Source organism: Sceloporus occidentalis, unplaced genomic scaffold, assembly GCF_023333645.1.
Source record: "Sceloporus occidentalis isolate IW3139 unplaced genomic scaffold, rSceOcc1.0.p SCAF_5, whole genome shotgun sequence".
Taxonomy (NCBI): Eukaryota; Metazoa; Chordata; class Lepidosauria; order Squamata; family Phrynosomatidae; genus Sceloporus; species Sceloporus occidentalis.
The window spans coordinates 93924714-93945700 of record NW_028316985.1 but is presented as its reverse complement, the minus strand read 5'-3'; the positions used below and the strand labels follow the sequence as shown (position 1 = coordinate 93945700).

Here is a 20987-nt window from a genome sequence, read left to right as displayed (position 1 = left end):
AACTTTTAGAATGGATAGTTTATGCAGGCCACCTTACATCTCCATCAGATATTGAGATGGTTGGTTGCACACTCGTCTCTCCATTTTCACTGGGGTTAGAGGCTTAGGACCTCCATGAATATGGAAAAACCGCAAATAACATATGTAATAAAAATAACTTTTTGACACTTCTGTGGCATGAGGCGTCTAAATGTCAGGCCACTAGAGTGCCAAAAAGCTGTCCTGTGTGGGCAGCAGTGGTGTAATGCCAGCTTCGGGGCAGCATTAGGGCATGAGTCATGCATACGTCACGCCCCCACACCACTGGGAAGGCGGTGTATTGTGCCAGCCTGTATCAACTCCTTCAAGAACTTTCATTTGGAATAAATATGAAAGAACATGAACACTATAATAACTCACTCTAACATCTAGCATTCAGAGATAACTGAAATAGAAATCTGAAAGGGGATATGAGAGACTGAAGGCTGGGTTAGAGGCAATATCCATCTGTCTCCAAGAATGGACCATGGAAAGCAGGAATGGCTCAGAGCAGTGGGTGGGCTAGTGAATGTGTGGACAGGAAAAGTACTTGGGAGCACAATAGGAATAAAGGGGACCACAATCTTATATGATCTGTTGGTGAGAACCCATCCTTTGCTTTCTTTTCAGTAGAAATTGCAGACCTTTTGGGGGGGGGGGGTTGCCTCATTTTATCTTTAATGTTTAGGCCATCCACATGTCTGTGGTCTATATTCCTCATTCAAATACTTCTTTTCTGGTGTTTAAAAGGCCATTGCAAGCTCCAAAGCACATGCTGGCACCAGAGGTGGAATATAAAAACATAGAAGCATCAAAAATGCATGGGGGGGGGGGGGTTGCTTACACTCTGAAGTTAAAACCATTGGTCATTCTGGAATCCCATTGTAGGAGCTTATTATTTTACACTCTTAAAACGGGACTAAGCCACTTTAAATGCAGTCTCTACGTCTTGTTGCATTTTGGGGTTGGTAGTTTAGGAAGGGGAATTTAGAATATTCAGCCAGAGAGCTCTTAAGCCTCACTGAACTACAAACCCCAAAATGCAAAAGGAGACAGAGGCGCGTTACAGACCGCCCAGAAGGGGCAGTCTTGCGCTGCTGCCAGTTGCTCTGCAAGGGAGCCGCAGCAGCCAAACCGTGCGGCTCCCTTGCAGAGCAAAAAGAAGCCCCCAAATGGCGCTTCTTCTTCCGCTCCAGATGGGACGCCGCGAGGCGCTACTCGTGCACTCGCGGCGTCACATCCGGGGTGCGACATGCGGATGCTATGCATCCAGCACCTAAAGATTGTGGCGCCCATGTGTATAGGGCGCCACCATCTTTACGCGCTCGTCACGTGATAGGGATGAGGCCGGTATGGACACTAGGTCCTCAGCCAACCCCTAGCACATGACGGGGGCGCTGCAAAGGCCTGTCTGTAATGGGCCAGGGACTACCTTTAAAATGACCTAGCCCCATTTTAAGAGTGCAAAGAGATAAGCTCCCTTGATTCCCTGGGAAGACCATCAGGTTTTGTTATACTGCAAGACAGTGCTTAGTATGCCTCAAGGCTAGGATATCCAGTATAAATGTAAATACCAGGCATAGCTTCCTCACACATAGTTTTTGCTCACAGTTGGCCATGAGTATACTGACAGCCTCTTGTACTCACTGGTCCATGTGTATACTGACAGCCTCTTCCACTCACAGTGTTAACCTCAGATACTATCTGAGCTACAGCCTACTTTCCATGGTTACTCTTCAGGATAGGTAAATGTTATTCCTATACAACTCTAAGCCTCCACTCTATTTTGGTTAGCTTTGTGTGGTGTTTCTATTTGAATTACGATTGTTTGTCTGAGTGCAATCTTGCAAATTTCTAAATAAAAATCTCACTAAACCTGGAGTCCTCCACAGTACTGGTATAAACAGGTGAAAATGATCCTTAAGTTACCCAGCCTCTCGAAAGCCTCCTTGAGTGCAGCAATTTCCCCCCAAGATTTAAAGCGATGCTGACTCACTTGATGGGAACCGCAGGTCCTCCCACATTTTTGGGTAACACTCCTCACTATTTCACTTATCCATGATCTCATCCCAGAATCTTTGTACCTTTGGACAACTTAGACAAATATGGCTCCAATCCCGTTTCTCCACACCTTCTCCAAAATAGTTGTGATATTCCATTATTAATCCTATGTGATTTAGGTGTGCGATGTATACATTGATGTATAATTTTCAGTGAATTTTCTCCCATTTGTGTTGATAGTAATTTATAATTTGGAGTTTTCCAACTTAAATTCCATTGTTTAATTTATTTATTTTCTTCCCAGTGTTGACTCCCATAGTACTTTAAATCCTTTTAAGATGCCAAATTTAGCTTCTTGAATTGCCCAATATATGTTGATGTTTTTCCCCCTGTGTAAAAAAAAAAAGTGTATGCTCGAGCTCCATTGAAAGTAATGGGGCTTGTGCATGGAGCAGTGGTGCAGTGGTGCAGCGGTGTGGGATGCGCTCCCACGCACTCCCTTTTGGCTTTCAGCATATGCTGAAAGCCGCGTATAGTGCGCCCGCATATGACATGGGCGCACTGTATTATAACACACTGATTAAAATAAAGTTAATGGTCTTGTAGGTGGGTGGAGGCTTCTTTCCTAATTATATTTTGAAGTATGTTGATTTGCGAGAATTGAGTTTATTGGATTCAATCTATATTTCAATTGGACTAACTGAATTTAAAAAATAAACCATTTCATAGAATCGTAGAGTTGGAAGAGATCTCAAGGGCCATCCAGTCCCACTATTTTATAAACCAGAGATTTCATCCCTGGTTTTGAGTTCCTTTTACCAGTTGTCTCTCCTACTCTTCTCAGTTAAAATCAAACAATGAATGATTTTGGAGTGAGGGTGTTAGCTGGTATTTCCCATGTCACAGAGGTGGTGAATCTGCTCTAGGTTTTATCCAGAGCTTGAAATGAGCTGGCCAGGATATGAACAGATTTTGGCAATAGGATTCAGCATCTTGGATAATTCTGGCCTAAAAACTAGAAAAGATACACTGCTTCAATCACATTAGCAAACATTACATCCATTAGCAAGTATTTAGCCAGGAACATGCACTGAGAACAAAAGTGGTAGGAGGATGATAAGACATAAAAAAATGAGCAGTCACTTGCATGGGTGGCTTTAAAATGCATGCAAATCTTCCTTAATCGTGGTTAATTATCAGTTTAATGCAAGGCATTGTGAAGTAGAAGCAACAAACCACAATGCCTTTAGCCACCAGTGCTTCTGAAAACTTGATAAGGCCGTATTTTTTGAAAAGAAATCTTGATAAGGTAATATTCTTGAAAACATTTTCAACATGTATTTAATTTCAGTGAGACGAGCGGCGGCGGCGGCAAAGGGAGGAAGCAGCGGGCCAGAGGACCCAGGAACCACCACCCTCCACGGGCGGCGGCCGAGCGGAGGAGGAGCGATGCGGGGAGGCATAAAGCCCCCGCCAACACCAACAGCCCTCCACGAGCGGCGGCGGCGGCAAAGGGAGGAAGCAGCGGGCCGGAGGACCCAGGAACCACCACCCTCCACGGGCGGCGGCCGAGTGGAGGAGGAGCGACGCGGGGAGGCATAAAGCCCCCACCAACACCAACAGCCCTCCACGAGCAGTGGCGGCGGAAAAGGGAGGAAGCAGCGGGCCGGAGGACCCAGGAACCACCACCCTCCACAGGCGGCGGCCGAGCGGAGGAGGAGCGATGCGGGGAGGCATAAAGCCCCCGCCAACACCAACAGCCCTCCACGAGCGGCGGCGGCGGCAAAGGGAGGAAGCAGCGGGCCGGAGAACCCAGGAACCACCACCCTCCACAGGCGGCGGCCGAGCGGAGGAGGAGCGATGCGGGGAGGCATAAAGCCCCCGCCAACACCAACAGCCCTCCACGAGCGGCGGCGGCGGCAAAGGGAGGAAGCAGCGGGCCGGAGGACCCAGGAACCACCACCCTCCACGGGCGGCGGCCGAGCGGAGGAGGAGCGACGCGGGGAGGCATAAAGCCCCCGCCAACACCAACAGCCCTCCACGAGCAGCGGCGGCGGCAAAGGGAGGAAGCAGCGGGCCGGAGGACCCAGGAACCCCCCCCCCCACGGGCGGCGGCCGAGCGGAGGAGGAGCGACGCGGGGAGGCATAAAGCCCCTGCCAACACCAACAGCCCTCCACGAGCGGCGGTGGCGGCAAAGGGAGGAAGCAGCGGGCCGGAGGACCCAGGAACCACCACCCTCCACTAGCCTAACTTTCACTTTTTAATTTTCTTTTTCTTTTTACAGGCTTCCAGTATGGACAAGTCACGGAAGTAGGAGAATTGCTATTTGACTCACTACTTCGCAGGGAAGGCTCTGGTAGGAACGGGACTGAGGCTAGCCCGTCCTTAATTTCCTCAGAAAGGGGGATTAACTTTGGGATTCAATTAGGGGTTTTCTTTTTTCTTTTAAAGGGAAAAACCCTGGATAGGTCCCTTCTGAAAATGAAGGTCGACCTTATGAAGAATCCTGACTTCCTTCCTATGCCACCCCATTAGGGGAGTGTAAGTTGGCTTCCATACAAATAACAGTTTGCTTGAACAGAAATGCATAGAAGAATAATTACTGAAGTTTTGTGTTTAGGTCTATAAGATAAAACTGAGGCTTACAATTTGGAAGATTCAAGGAATTTTGAACTAATATTGGTCTTTTCCTTCCTTTCTTCTTTTCCTTTTAGAAGCTCTAAAGTCAAAGGGTCCTATTAAAGATAGAGTGTGAAGTATACTGCTTAACATCTGAAGAATAGGTCTGTAAAACTAAATTGAATAGAAACAGGACAGAACTAGAACCTAATATTTATGGAAACAAGGAGTTCAAAGAAAAAAATTGAAAAAGAAGGGAAAACAGAGAAAATGGCATTGTTTAAAAAAGGTCTTGTACAAACACAATCTCTCTTACAGAGAAGAGGTTTGGGAGGTACAGGAGAAGATACACTGAAAATAGTAGACCCTGTAGCAGCATTAGTGGAGGAAATTAAAAGTTTGAGGCAAGAATTAAGGGAAAATAGACAAGAAATGAAGGAAGATTTGAAAGAATCTATTAGAGATATAAGAGAGGAAATTAAAGAAGCAAGGATAGAGATAAGGAAAGACTTAAAAAAAGAACTGGAATGTATGGGTAAAAGAATGGACTAATTTTCTCTTGAACTAAATAAGAATCAGAAGGAAATAGAAAAATTAAAAGACAAAACTAGTATAATAGAAAAGACAACTATAGATTTATCAAAGAAACAAGAAACACAACAAACAGTAGATTGGATGAATGAACTGAGATATAGAGATAGATGTATAAAAATAAGAGGATTGAGAGAAATACCGGGTGAAAATTTGGAAAAAAGAATAGTTAAACCATTAGCGGACTTTCTTAAAATTGAAGAGGAAATTATGAATATGGAAATTGATAAGTTATTTAGAGTTAACTCGCAACAAGCCAAGGACAAGAAATTACCGAAAGATATTGTAATTTGTTTTGTAAGAACTAAGTTTAAAGATTTAATTATTCAAGAGAGCTATAGTAGTAAATTAATAGTAGAGGACTTAGAACTAAAAATTTTTAAAGACATTCATCCACAAATCATGTTAGAAAGGCAGAAATATAAATCTTTAGTTCAAACACTAAATGAATTGGAAATAAATTATAGGTGGGATCGAATAGAAGGTTTATCTTTTTATTTTAAACAAAAAAGACATAAAATTGACAACATAAGTAAAGCAAATGAAATGGAAGAAAAATTAAAAAAGGAATTTGGTGACATAAGAGAAGAGAAGAGCAAGGTGAGAGTATGGAAAAATAGTTCTTACAAAAAAGAAGGAGAGAAAAACAAAGAGGAAAAGGCTGTAATTGAAACGAAAGAAACGAGTAAAGAAAGTGAGCAATTAATTGTACTGGAAGAGGAAGAAGTGGAAAAATTAGATTAAATTAATAAATATTTAGTTCAATTTGGGTTATTGTAATATATTATAAGAGTTTGGTGTATAATAAATTTTCTTTATCTCTGAAAACATGGTTAAAATTATTTCATGGAATGTGAGGAGAATAAATTCAAAATATAAGAGAAATATGATTTTTCACCGATTAGAAAAAATGAGAGCTGATATAATATGTTTACAGGAAACTAAAATTAAGCAAGGAGAAACAAAATACATTCAATATAAAAAATTAGGAACCTGCTTCTCATCAACATCAAAAACTGGGGAAAAAAAGGGGGTTGCTATTTATGACAATAAGAAATTTCAATTCAAAGAAATGTTAAATGATAAGCAAGGAAGGTATTTAGGAATAGAAATTAAAACACAAAATCAAATATTATTAGTAATAGGGATATATGCCCCACTGGAAGAACGGGAAGCTTTTTTTGATAAATTAAAACATGAAATGTTGGGATTAGATTAGGAGAATATTATTTTATTAGGGGACTTTAATGCAGTAGTGGAACCAATAAAGGACAGGAAATCAAACAATAAAAAGGCAATAGGAAAGAATCAGGGAAAACTACCCAAATCCTTTTTTAAAATGATGGAGGACATTAATTTAACTGATATTTGGAGGTATAAATACCAAGATACAAGAGAATTTACATATTATTCAGGCGTTCACGACTCCTTCTCAAGAATAGATATGATCTTAACATCAAAGTCTTTATTACAATTCATTAAATCTATGGAAATCACATCTAATTACGAATCAGACCACAACCTGATTATATTGAATACATTTGAAAAAACCAAAAGGTACTTGTGGAGATTACAGGAGGATATATTGAAGGAGGAGGAATTATTGGAGAAAGTTAAACAAAGTCTAAAATTGTACTTTATAGAAAACAAAACAGAGGAGGTAACATCAAAAACTATATGGGATGCTGGTAAAGCAGTAATACGAGGAATATTTATAAAAATGCAATATGAAAGGAATAAGTTAAAGAATGAAAAAGAAAAAAGATTGGTGGAAGAGTTAAATAGAAAGGAGGAAGAGTGGAGAAAAAGAGGGGATAAAAGATTGAAATGCGAAATAGAGGATATAAAGATACAGCTTAAAATGTTAGCTACGGAAGAAATAGAAAGGAAATTAAGAATCTTAAAACAAAGACAATTTGAGACAGGAAATAAAGCGGGGAAGTTAATGGCATCCAGAATAAGAAAAGAAAAAGAAAAGAAATTAATTACAGAAATATATGAAAAGGGAGAAAAAATAACAGATTGTAACAATATAAAGAAGGCATTTACAGATTTCTATAAGAAATTATATAGAAAAGAATCAATGGATGACAACTCAGATAAGATTCAAAACTATCTTGAAAAAAATGTTAATGTAAAATTGAATGAAGACCTAAAAAATCACCTAAATAAGACATTTACATCAGAAGAGATACTAGAAGCCATAAAAAATTTAAAAACACAAAAAGCCCCAGGACCTGATGGACTGCCGGCAATATTTTATAAAAAATTGAAAGAAGTGCTGTTAGAACCCTTAAAGGACACCCTAAACAACATACACTATAATGGAATCCCAGAATCATGGAACGAAGCTTATATTTCATTGGCCTGTTACAGACAGCCAAAATAAAGCTGCTTCGAGTCACTTTGGAGGTAAGGTGTTTCATTGATGCATGCATCCTAAGAGTCCAGAAGCCACACCAAAGCCACATTCCAGTCTGGAGCATGGCTTTGGTGCGACTTCTGGACTCTTAGGACACATGCATCATTGAAACACTATACCTCCACTGTGACTCGAAGCAGCTTTATTTTGGCTGTCTGTAACAGGCCATTGATACCTAAGGGGCAACAAGAGAAACCTTCTGTGACCAACTTTAGGCCTATCTCCCTAACCAACACAGATTATAAAATCTTTACATCAATCTTATCAAATAGATTAAAGAAGTGTGTAGATATGTTAATTAAAAAAGATCAAAATGGATTCATACCAGGTAGACAAATAAAAGACAATATAAGAACTGTCTTGGATCTAATAGAGTATTATGAACATAATAATGAAAGAAAATTTGCAATGATATTGATTGATGCTGAGAAAGCATTTGACAGGGTAGAGTGGTCCTTTATGCTGGAAACATTAAAAAAAAATGAATCTTGGAGATATGTTTTTGAGCTGGATCAATGCGATTTATAAAAAACAAAAAGCTCGAATTCTGGTTAACAATGACATAACAGAACACATACCAATTTCAAGAGGGACCAGACAAGGTTGCCCACTCTCACCTCTGTTATTTATACTAACTATGGAGGTATTAAATAATAGTATCAGGAACGACCGTGATATAGATGGAGCACGGATAGGTAAATTCAATATAAAACTCAAAGCATTCGCAGATGACCTAATTGTATTCCTGGAAAATCCTAAGAAATCAATATTATATTTAATAGATAAGATTAATGAATATGGCGAGATGGCAGGTTTCAAGATAAATATAAATAAAACGGCAATTATAACTAAAAATATGACAGATATTGAAGAACAAGAACTAAGTAACATTTCCAGTTTCAAAGTGGTTAAAAAAGCCAAATATTTGGGTATATATCTCTCTAGCAGAAATATAGAACTTTACCATAATAACTATGTAAGGGTATGGAACGAAATTAAAAGAGATCTATTGAATTGGTCAAGATATAATTTTTCATTGTTGGGAAGGATGGAGATTTTGAAGATGAGCGTATTACCAAAACTCATTTTTTTATTTCAAAACTTACCCATTCTATGTAATGAATCTGTTTTTGAAAAATGGCAAAAAATCCTCACAAACTTTATTTGGCAAGAAAAAAGGCAAGAATTAGATGGAAATTACTAACAGATGATAAAAGGAAAGGGGGATGTAATCTTCCTAATCTGAAACTATATTATTACGTGGCATGTATCCAATGGATAGAAGAGTGGGTATTTTTGAAGAACGATGAACTATTGGAAGTGGAAAGTACGAAAATGAGATTTGGTTTCCATGCTTTTCTTTGGTATGACAAAATAAAGGCAAATATTGATTTTTCCCATCATTTCATAAGGAACTCACTATTTAAAATCTGGTTAAAAATTAAAAAAAAGTTTTATAATCGGTGGACACTATGGATCTCAAGTCAAGAGGCATTTTACAAAAGATCTAAACAGGAAGGTAAAGGTTGGATAACATATAAGGAACTATTAAAAAATGAAAATGGAAAATTAGTAATGAAACCTCATAACGAAATAACACAATTGACTAATAAGAATTGGCTACTGCAAATTCAACTTATGGAAAAATTTAAAATTGGTAAAAAAGAACATGAGTTAACAGATCAAAGAAATGAAATTGATAATATTATGTTTGATGGAAAAAATGGGCATATATCCAAATATTACAAAATATTAAAGCAAAGATATTTGGAGCTGGAAACAGTAAAAGAATGTATGGTTAAGTGGTCGCAAGACACAGGAACAACAATTGACATGGATTGGTGGGAAAAATCTTGGCGTGACACAAATTCCTTTACATTATGTCAAAATTATAAAGAAAATTACATTAAAATGTATTATCGTTGGTACCTATCCCCAAATAGATTGAATAAAATATATAAGGCTGGGAGTGGTACATGTTGGAAATGTAAAAAACAAAGAGGCACCTTTTACCATCTATGGTGCGAATGTGAAGAAACAAAGAAATTTTGGGGAAAAATACAGAAATCTATGTCAAAAATATTAGAAATTAATATACCAAAGAATCCTCTATTATTTTTACTAAATATGACTGGGATTCTAGAAGAAAAAAAGGTAGAAATAAAACATAGACGATTAATTTTATATATGATCACGATTGCCAGAATTATATTTGCTAAATATTGGAGATCACAAGCGACACCCACATTAGAGGAGTGGTTAGAAAAATTAGCAGAGGCAATGCAAATGGATATACTTACAGCACGAATGTGTGATTCGAAGTTGGAAGAAAGGAAAGAAGAATGGGAATGTTTAGAAAAATATAAGAAATTGTATCTGGGACCAGACGCATGAAAAGTGTAAAATGAAAGAAAAAGAAAAAGGAAGTTTATAATTTATAACAAGGAGAAGATAGACCCAAAGTATAATATAGTATAATAAAGTTTATTGTTTATGTTAAAAAAGGCAAGGTAAATACAAAACTTCATGGAAGCCTATGTTAACAGATCACTGAGAAATCATAAACAAAGATTTTTTTGTTTGTATTGTATTGTAATGTATTGTATTGTTTGATGTGATTGTATTGATGTATTTACACTGCTTCAATCACATTAGCAAACATTACATCCATTAGCAAGTATTTAGCCAGGAACATGCACTGAGAACAAAAGTGGTAGGAGGATGATAAGACATAAAAAAACGAGCAGTCACTTGCATGGGTGGCTTAAAAATGCATGCAAATCTTCCTTAATCGTGGTTAATTATCAGTTTAATGCAAGACATTGTGAAGTAGAAGCAACAAACCACAATGCCTTTAGCCACCAGTGCTTCTGAAAACTTGATAAGGCCGTATTTTTTGAAAAGAAATCTTGATAAGGTAATATTCTTGAAAACATTTTCAACATGTATTTAATTTCAGTGATTTATAAAAGCCATTTAATTTAAGCAAGTGTAACCTGATGCGGTAGGGAATTGTGCAGTTATTTATCCAGTTACCTTGGGGACATTCTTAACAAGATGTAAAAGACTGTATGACTACTATCAAGTTTTTAACACAGAGAACCACATAGATCCAGGCTACACTGAGAGGAAATCAAAAGGAAGAAAAGCAGCTTCATTAGGTAGAAGCTGGGTGGATAGAGGGAAGGCACCACTAAGCTCTTTTTTCACTGCAATTATGCAGAAAATTACTTTCATTCCCCTAGCTGGTCTTTCTTCTTTGGGAGAAAAGCTATAATGTGCCCATATAGACATATAGATGACACAGAAGGCCATTAACACAAAAAGTAAATAAGCAAGGAGAGAAAGGTGAAAGTTAATATAACATTGGGATATAGTTGAACAATATGAAACAACAGTGTATGGTTCATAAAATCTGAGTTATAAAATAATTTGGAGTAAGATTCAAAAGATGAGGCAGTATATATTATTAATGAAAAATAGGAAAGAGGCACTGAGCATGTTGGCTGAGAAAGAATGGCTGAACAGAGTTCAGCATATATGATAAGTCTTTTCAGACAAGACTGTATGCTTTGTAAAATATGAACAATGAGACTAGTTAAACATAAGACTGGAGAGTTTGCATAATATTATGATACAAAGGCGTGTTGACAGCAAGTTTTGGCAAAGCACATCATTATCCTCACCACATTATTAATTCTGTCTGCTGTATAATCACATTGCTGACCAACTCATTAATAATGAGACCAGACACAGAGAACTGGGTTATACAATGGGCAACTTTATTTAACTCAACTTATTTAAACTTATTTCTTCGAGAACTGCAAAAAACCAGGGGGGAGAACCTTGTGTAGGAACAGCTGGCAGATGGTCTGCTCCAAGACCAATTCCCCAGCTTCCAAAGGGCGAAAACACCTGTGCCCCAAGGGCAATCCATACTTTGGGTTGCTCCCCGGCCGGCATCCGGAAGGCCAACCCAAGACTCCCCCACTTAACTCGCCAGACTTAAGTGAGGGTTTAAATCTCAAGCCAGCCCCAAGGCAAGTCTCTTTCCCTTCACGTTTACTCGCAAGACCTAAACGTGATTTCCAGAGACCTAGCTTCACCCTTTAGGAGGGTGCCGAGGTGTTCACCGAAACATCTATCTCCCCCCGCCTATGCGTGGAACCTATTTATGACCACACCCATGCCAATTGTCAAAGTCCTCAACCAACAGTGTGGGGTAGGCGAAAAAACCCTTGGAAAGGGGAGAAAATTCCTACCCGGCCCCGAGGCGACCAGAATTAATTTTCACACTGATGTCGAGGTGGGAGGGTGGGCCAGCGTTTGAAGCCAAGTGAGAGGAGTTTGGGCAGGGAAGCCCCAAGCAAGCTAAACCCCGCCCCCTCCTCTCCCAACAGCCAGCAGAGCATGCTGTTTTCCTTTAACATGCTGGTCTCTAATGAGAGGCCAGCAAAATCTCCTCCCCAGCCCAAATGGTCGGGGAGAAGCATTGCTGACCAACTCATTAATAATGAGACCAGACACAGAGAACTGGGTTATACAATGGGCAACTTTATTTAACTCAACTTATTTAAACTTATTTCTTCGAGAACTGCAAAAAACCAGGGGGGAGAACCTTGTGTAGGAACAGCTGGCAGATGGTCTGCTCCAAGACCAATTCCCCAGCTTCCAAAGGGCGAAAACACCTGTGCCCCAAGGGCAATCCATACTTTGGGTTGCTCCCCGGCCGGCATCCGGAAGGCCAACCCAAGACTCCCCCACTTAACTCGCCAGACTTAAGTGAGGGTTTAAATCTCAAGCCAGCCCCAAGGCAAGTCTCTTTCCCTTCACGTTTACTCGCAAGACCTAAACGTGATTTCCAGAGACCTAGCTTCACCCTTTAGGAGGGTGCCGAGGTGTTCACCGAAACATCTATCTCCCCCCGCCTATGCCACAGATAAGGGGCAAGCGTCCGCTTAGCCCCTATCCCCCACAAGGCTGGCCAAACAGCCAAAACCCCTGCTTGCAGATCTCGAAGAAAGAGCTGGTTCCCCACTTCAAAAACGTGGATGCCATCCGCTCAGTAGAGCTCAGGCTTAAGCAACATGATATCATCGTGAACCAGGTAGAAACCCAGTCCTCCATTCATAGCCTTGCAGATCTTATTGTTGGCCCTTTTACAGGCCCTATTGTAAAGGCGTGGATCACCTCCACCGCCCCAAACTTGGTGTGGCAGCTTTGCCGACTCTAACAGCATAACAAAATGCCATCTCTCATGAATGCACCGCATGTCATGAATGGCTTGACAAAGAAGGGCCCTGCCATTAAACAAAACCAAATCATTGCCTCCCAAATGTATCTCCAAAACAAGAGGGAGCAGAAACTGGCCTTCGCCAAAGACAGTAGCCCGTGCCACCACAGGACACGTTTTTCTTTCCATTCAACAATGGCCTTATCTGATAGCCCCAGCTGGCTTCCAAAATGGCACCTCCTGGCTTGGCGGACCACACAGAACACCATGATGTGTCCGCAGATCCACACATGGTGTCTCATCACAGGGTGTACTGCATCTGAAACAGATCATACAAAAACACCATCAATAAGTCAGAGGTCGCAAACATGACCCATAGACCTGAGATTTCATCGACCGATCCTCTGCATATCTCGTTGATGTACGCCCAAGGCAGCCACTGTAGATGCAGCCCCTATACAAAAGGAGTATGTGGCAAATACAACTCCGTTAAAGCATAAACAATTTAATATTCTTTCTGGAACTGAACAAAACTGGAACCTGGTGATTGGTAGCCCATCCAAATAGCATAACAAAGGGCCAGGGGTATGTCCTTTAACTTGTAGGAATTTGTCTAAAGCTCTAACAGGACAGAGCTATTTATCACTGAATGATAGTAGTTGCAGCACCTTGTCATTTTTTGCCTGGTCTGATTTGGAGGAATGGATAAAAAGGAAAATAGACTGCTCGGATAGAGTAACATCTTGAAATAACAGGGCCTTATTGGAGAAATCTTGTCTTGAAGCTACCACTAGCTCGCTTATCCTCAGCATGCCAAAAAAGGCATTTAGTGTGGCTGCATGGAAAAGCATTGCCTTATAAGAGGAAGTGGATAGAGATGGCCAAATAACACTGAGACCCTTTAAAGTATTGGGTGACAGAAGCTTGTGTGGGTCCTTAGTTATTATAGCTTCCCTGTACCATCATTCCAGTAGCTTATGTATCCTAAAATCACTTGAAGTACCATGGCTGTAGCCAAAAGGTTATAGCCGAAAGCCTGTTCTGTCTAGACAAAACTGTTAATCCTTTATCATGTAAGGACACACAAAACTGTAAGAAATGTATAACAGACACAGGGTACCGGTCAGCCAACCCTGAGCATCTTTGGACTGTCATAAATTCATTGGCCGCCCCAACACAGGTTTTCTTTGATGCAGGCGTCAATGACAATCCCAAAGCCAGAACTAATTTTCCCTGCCAATATTCCATATGTCCGTTAGCATCAGGTGTAGAGAATCTGCCACCTCTGGAGCTAGTTGCCTGAATCGCTCCATCTGCATACAAGAAATAGAATCAGGAATCTCATTATCAATTCCAGGGAGGCTGCGAAGAGAATGTTATGCGACAAGCAATGCAATGTGAATGCACATTTTAATCTCATGACTTTATGTGATCTAGAGGTCAGTGAACTCACTACTTGTACAAACACCATGCTGTCACACCAGAGTTGGCCAACTCGCTTGTCCATAAATGTACGACAACTAAAATGGGGAACAATTGCAAGAATGTTAAGTCTAAAGTAATATCTGATTCTAATTATTGCACAGGCCACCTGTGGGCATACCATCTTTTCAAAAAGTGGACTAGAAAGCCTATTGAACCTGTATTATCAGAAAATATGTAGCTGGGCATCTAGCTTCTTAACCTCTCTCCAAATGGTTATACCACTGAACTTATCGAAGAATAGATCAAATGGTGGATAGTTTGCATCAACCTTGTCCTATGGTAAGGGGGTGAAATCCCACCAAAGGCATCACAGAGACATCTTAAGAAGGCCCTACCTGGGGCCACAACCCTAAAGTTGAAATTAAAGTGGCCAATGAGCTCTTGAAATTCCCTTAGTGTTGCCTTTCTAAGGGAAGCAAAGCAGTTGACCCTCTACCAGCATTGGTTAACCATATCTACAATTTTACCTAGGAAGGTAAACTATTGGCATGTCCCTCTGTCTTACTTTGGTGAGAAAGGAACCCCCAACTCTCCAGCTAATGTTTCAAAACACTGTAGTAATTGGAGACACTGTCCAGAGCTAGATGCCCCCATGAACAGGAAATCATCTAAATAATGTATAACCCCTTTTAAGCCCAATTTGGTCTTAAACACCCATTTCAAAAATGTGCTAAACATTTGAAAATTTGAACAAGACATTCAGCACCCCATAGGAAGTGTCAGATCCATATAAAATGTACCACCAAAACTAAAACCTAACCAATCAAATTTGCCTGGGTGAACTGGCAACAGGAGAAAAGCTGAATATCACATTTTGCCAACTCTGCTTTCAATCCGTATTTGTTGACTTCCCTCATGGAAGTGCCAAAGAGATATATTTAACAGTAGCCAATTGGTGTGGAATGGCATCCTTAACACAGTCTCTCTTGGTAAAAGAAAGATGATGTCAAAGCTGGAATTTCCCCAGTGTCTTCTTAGGGACTATCCCAATGGAGAGACCCACAGGTCTGGAACAGGAGGTTCCTGGAAGAGTCCAATCAACCTATCTTCGGAACTTCCTTGATTATCATTTATATGCCAGGTCTCCCATTTGCCTAACTAATTTTAAGTTAGGAGCCAGAAAGGGGGACGAAATATCACAAAAAGGGGATCTTCAAACCATAAGTAAAACCTTTTAACAAGAACAATGCAGCCTCTCTGATGGGATAACGTTTCAGCCAGATAGAGAAGGTATCAGCATCTAATGAGCTAGGTCCCTTTTGTAGCAGGGGTGGCAGGGCCACCTACCTTTCTCGTATCTTGGTCCTTATGTCCCATTTGTCCCCTTATCAGGGTGCAGTTATTAAAGGATTCATTCCCTCCACACAATGAGCATTCATGCTTAAACCTACAGGGCTTTCGGTTACAGACACCCTGTGAGCCAAACTCCCAGCATAACAGTTTTTGTTGTTGGCTTGTTGGTCCTGAACCATGAAAGGAAGACAAAATAGGCGTTTTCTGGACCAGATGTCCACTATGCAAGCGCTCACCTTGTGTAGGCCTAGCAGAAGGGGAAGATGGCACCCCTGTAGCCATGGAAGTCCCAGGTATGGGGTTAGGCTGTGATACAGCCTGCAACTGGCCTGGACCCCGTGGTCAAGTGACCAGTGATGAAAGAAACTGTTGCTCAAGTTCCTCACCTGGTGAAATGTCTGAAACATTACCATCCACTGTAGTTCGCTCACCCTCTGGAAGCCTCCTGACACATTGACTGCGAAGAACCCTCATCTTGGGCTTGTAACTGCTCAAGGGGAGTAAGACGAGAGCAAACTTTGTTAAATAATCTCTTTTGTTCCAACATCACAGCTGACATATGCCCAGAAGATGCATTTGGAACATATTCCACCCTCTCAGATTCCAAAGCTTGCAACCTGGATAGCACTGAATCCCAATGAATATCTTTATCACTATCATCCTCTTTGGGGGCAGGGCCCTTCTCCCTCTATTCCTTTCTTTGGAGCTATTAGCAATTACTTTAACTGAGTAAATGATAGTTCCTATTATAAGGATGTGCTCCAAAAAACAAAGGCCATACTGAACAGAACAAACTTGAATTGCATAATATATCACCCATCCCAACATTAATGAATGTATATGTTTGTGTCACCAGCCATCCTTGTATTTAACGGTGGACTCCCCTCCAAATATCATCCATACTGGACCCAGCTTAGCATAAAAATTAATTTGAAAATGGCTGATTAACATTTGACATGTGGAACTGGGGTCCCCTGAAATTGTATGACACCCCTTGTAGAAGCACAGACATCCTCTCAATAAGGCTGACAATGTGAGAATAATAAATGGCTGGGGAAATAATAATAATAATAAAAAATGGCTGCCACACTGATAGTAATGGAGGGTAGCCAGCACAGAATGCTGTTATAAAGGGAATTAAGCACCAGCTGCCCTTGCGTTTATTTGCAGACTCCCTCCCAAAAAACGTCCAGGCCAACCTGGCTTAGCATGAAAATTTTATTCCAAAATGACTGATTACAGATTGTTATGGCAATCTGGGGCCCTCTATAGTTGTTTGACCCCCCAACTGAGCCAGAGACCTCCCCAAACAAGTCTGGGAATGCAGTTATATAAATTGGCTGCCAATACAAAATGGCTGCTGAGCCTCAACCAAATCAGCAAGGGAGAGTAGCCAGCACTGAATGCTGTTATAGCATGAATGAATTAAATACCAGCTTAGCATGAAAACTTTTATTCCCAAATGACTGATTAGAGATTGTTATGCCAAACTAGGGCCCCCTGGAGATGCATAGCACCCTCACTGAGCCACAGGCCTCCCCAGAAGAAGGCTGCAAATGCAGCTATAGAAAATGGCTGCCAATAGAAAATGGCTGCCACACTTTTCAGCAGCAAGGGAGGCAGCCAGCAGTGAATGAAACACCAGCTGCTCTTGTGTTTATGGGCACACTCCCCTACAAAAACCATCTGGGCAAACCCAGCTTAGCATGAACATTTTAGCCTAAAATAAGACTCAGAGGTGGCATTGCCACTTCTTTCCTCTGAAATATAGCCTGCAGCACTGGCAGCCTCCCACCCAAATACTAACCAGGGCAGACACTGCTTAGCTCCCAACATCAGACAGGATCTGAGTCCTTTAAGGTATTAGTGGAATAGGTCTGATTGAGGATTGTTATGTAAAGTTGGGGCCCTCTGCAGTGGAAGGACCCTCCTCACTGAGCCCCAGGCCTTCTTCCCACAACAAGGCTGCAAGGCAGCTATATGAAATGGCTGCCAACACAAAATGGCTGCCAAGCCTCAAACCAAATGGCTGCTACTGAAACTATTAACAGGGGGAGGAAGGCAGCAGGCACAGAACTTGAAGGGGATATTCTCTTATTCCCCCAGAGGCCCAACTGAGGGCTGCTGTGAAGAAGGACCCAAGCCCCCTTCCCAGCCCCATAACTTAGCCTCCAGAGATCTCTTGTCCTGCCAAGGGCTTCCCACAATCAGGCCAGCTGGCTCCCTGCTGGCTTTCAGGCCCCTCTTCTCCAAGGCCGGCCACAGGAGTGCTGGGCAGGAACAGGCATCTGAGGCCTCCTTCCTGCTCCAGCGTTTGAAGCCAAGTGAGAGGAGTTTGGGCAGGGAAGCCCCAAGCAAGCTAAACCCCGCCCCCTCCTCTCCCAACAGCCAGCAGAGCATGCTGTTTTCCTTTAACATGCTGGTCTCTAATGAGAGGCCAGCAAAATCTCCTCCCCAGCCCAAATGGTCGGGGAGAAGCATTTTTTCCCTTTTGTTTCTCAGTTGTCCTTGGGGAGGGATGTGGGTCATGATGGGATGAAAAGAAGTGTTTTACTAATGTTATTTATATTCATATATATATTTTTAAAAATGGAATAACTAAAAAGCACAGTGCCTTCCAATGCAGCCAGTGTAAAAATTCTGCAGGAAGGGTTTGTTGTTGTTGTTGTTGTTGTTGTTGTTAACTACCCTCAAGTTGACCTCCACTCATGAGAGATCTCTAAGACCCCCATCCTCTACCTCTCTACTCAGATCTGCAGGCTCAGGCCCATTATCTCCCCGATTGAGTCCATCCATCTGGTGAGATGTCTTCATCTGGTGGTGCAATGGTTAAATGCCTGTACTGCAGCCACTTACTCAAAACCATAAGGTTGTGAGTTCAATCCTAGCCAAGGGGGCTCAAGTTTGACTCAGGCTTGCATCCTTCCGAGATTGCTAAAATGAGTAGCCAGCTTGTTGGGGGCAATTAGCTTACAGTTGTAAACCGCATAGACACTGCAATGTCAGTGTGAAGCGGCATATAAATGAAGCTGTTTTGTTTTTGTTTGTTTGTTTTGTACTGCCCTCCAATTTTCCCAGCATCATTGCTCTGTCCAATGAGTCATGTTTTCTCATAATCATGACAGCCTCAATTTAGTTATCTGTCAGTGTCCCCTACTTTGGTTCCCTTTGCAATGTTATGTTATGTTATATAGAACAGTTATGGTGAACCTTTTAGAGACTGAGTGCCCAAACTCAGTGGTGTTCCCACACCGGAGGGGGCCTTCCGGGGCAGGACTTCTGGGGGCAAAAACCAAGACACACACTCTCAGCCTCAGGCTAGCAATAGCAAAGCCTCCTCTGATGAGACTTGCCAAGAAAACTCCTTGATAGTTTCACTTTAGGGTCACCATAAATCAGAAATGACTTGAAGGCATCACACATGCTATCTCAGCCTCAGAGGATGGCAATAGAAATCCCTCTCTGATGAAGCTTGCCCCATGATAGTTTCATCTTAGGGTCACCAGGAATGACTTAAAGGCATGCACACACACACATACGGCACACTCTCTTAGCATTAGGCTAGCAACAGTGAACCACCTCTGATTAAACTTGCCAAGAAAACTCCATTATAGTTTCACCTTAGGGTCGCCACAAGTCAGAAACAACTTGAAGGCACCACAAACACAAGTCACACTCTCTCAGCATCAAGGGATGGCAAATTAAAGGCAAAGGAGGGTGGGGAAGGAACAGGAATGTGCAGAGATGTAACATTTCCAGAAATTTTGAAGCCATGGGGGAAAAACAGGTTTTTTCTGGTTATTTTTGTGGGAGAGGGGGAAATTGAAATTTTCAGAAAAATTGAAAAAATGCAACATTGGCACTTTTTACAGGTTGATAGCTATGTACAATTTGATCTGGCATAAAATTATCACAATTGGTATATTAAGATACAGTGTATCCCCAAGTGCTTGCTTCTTCTTTCCTTCACCCTCCTCTGCTTTTGATTGGCTTTGGGAAACCAGTTAAAGGCATGGGAGGATGGGGGGAAAGGAGGAACAGGCACGTTCCAGCTCTTCCACTTCCCTGCCCTCCCATCCCTTTAACTGCTTCCCATTTGGCAGTTTGCGGCCCGAGTGCTACATGATGGGGTGAGCTCCTATCACTGTTCCCTGTTTCTGCGAACTTAGCAGTTTGAAAGCATGCAAATGCAAATAGATAGATAGGTACCTCTTTAGAGGGAAGGTAACAGCATTTGATGCAGTCAGGCTGGCCACATGACCACCGGAGTAGTCCTTAGACAATGCTGGCTCTTTGGCTTAGTAATGGAGATGAGCACCGTCCCCTACAGTTGGTTACGACTAGACATTCATGTCAAGGGACTACCTTTACCTTTACCTTTAGAGGAGATTTGGAGCAGAAATTGATTTTTTGGTGGGAGAGGGTGTAGTGGGGAAGGCACAACCTTCTGAGGTGTCCTGGGTTGTGCCTAATGTGTCCCCTTATTTTATTTATTTATATTAAAACATTTATGCCCCATCCTATATCAAAAAGATCTCGGGGTTGTTTACACATAAAGCCTCCTGTGCTTCCAAGAAGATGAAGGCTTGGTGTGCCTGTTCAAGGATGCAAAGGAAGGCCCCACTTGGCTTTATTTTCTCTATGCATGCATGCACACATACAGACCTTTCCTCCTGCACACAGAAAAAAAACCCCACAGATCAAGGGAAGTGGCTCAGACTAATTATCATCTGGTGCAAATTTTCAATGTGTGCAAAATACTTTAGATGTGTGAGGGGTACAGTGTAAATGTCCAGGTAAAATATTACCAGTTAATTAGTTTTATTATGGAAACTGACCTTTTGCTTCATGATGCTAATGAACTCTCCAACATTTAGCAGATGAAAGAGGACGCCTTGCATTCTTAATAACACCCCTGTTCTCCCACTCATGGTTATTTTTTTCTCTGTATTGCCATCATTTATTTTCTAGTAACCCATTCTAGACTAGCTTCTGAGAATCTGTATTTTCCTTAACACTCTTGCTCTGCTCTTTCATCTTCTAGTGTATAACTAATAAAATAAAATAAAAAGCCCATAGGTGCTTAGAGTACATTTCTAAGAAGCATTATTCACAGAGGCAGTGCATGGAGCCACTGCAGACTGTGTATTTTACTGCTTCTCTTCCCAAAGCTGTTCCAAGTTGAAGTGAAGCTCTGCTAGCACTTTACTAGGTTTCATCAACTCCCCTATTTATTGTTGAGGCTTGTGAGAGATAGTAGTGTATTCTATAAGGCGAGTAAGCATTACTCACAGGTGTAAAGTAAGGAACAACCAGCCTCATAC

At 41.3% G+C, this 20987-nt stretch overlaps 1 long non-coding RNA gene across 1 annotated transcript; it reads right to left on the bottom strand.

Moving 5' to 3' along the window:
• Positions 1-12190: 12190 nt before the first annotated feature.
• LOC149312503 (uncharacterized) lies at positions 12191-16264 on the bottom strand. The gene is made up of 2 exons (XR_016281261.1): positions 16050-16264; positions 12191-14198 (listed from the first exon to the last, which is right to left on the bottom strand). It is a non-coding gene; the product is annotated as an uncharacterized LOC149312503 (long non-coding RNA).
• Between the last annotated feature and the right edge of the window lie 4723 nt (positions 16265-20987).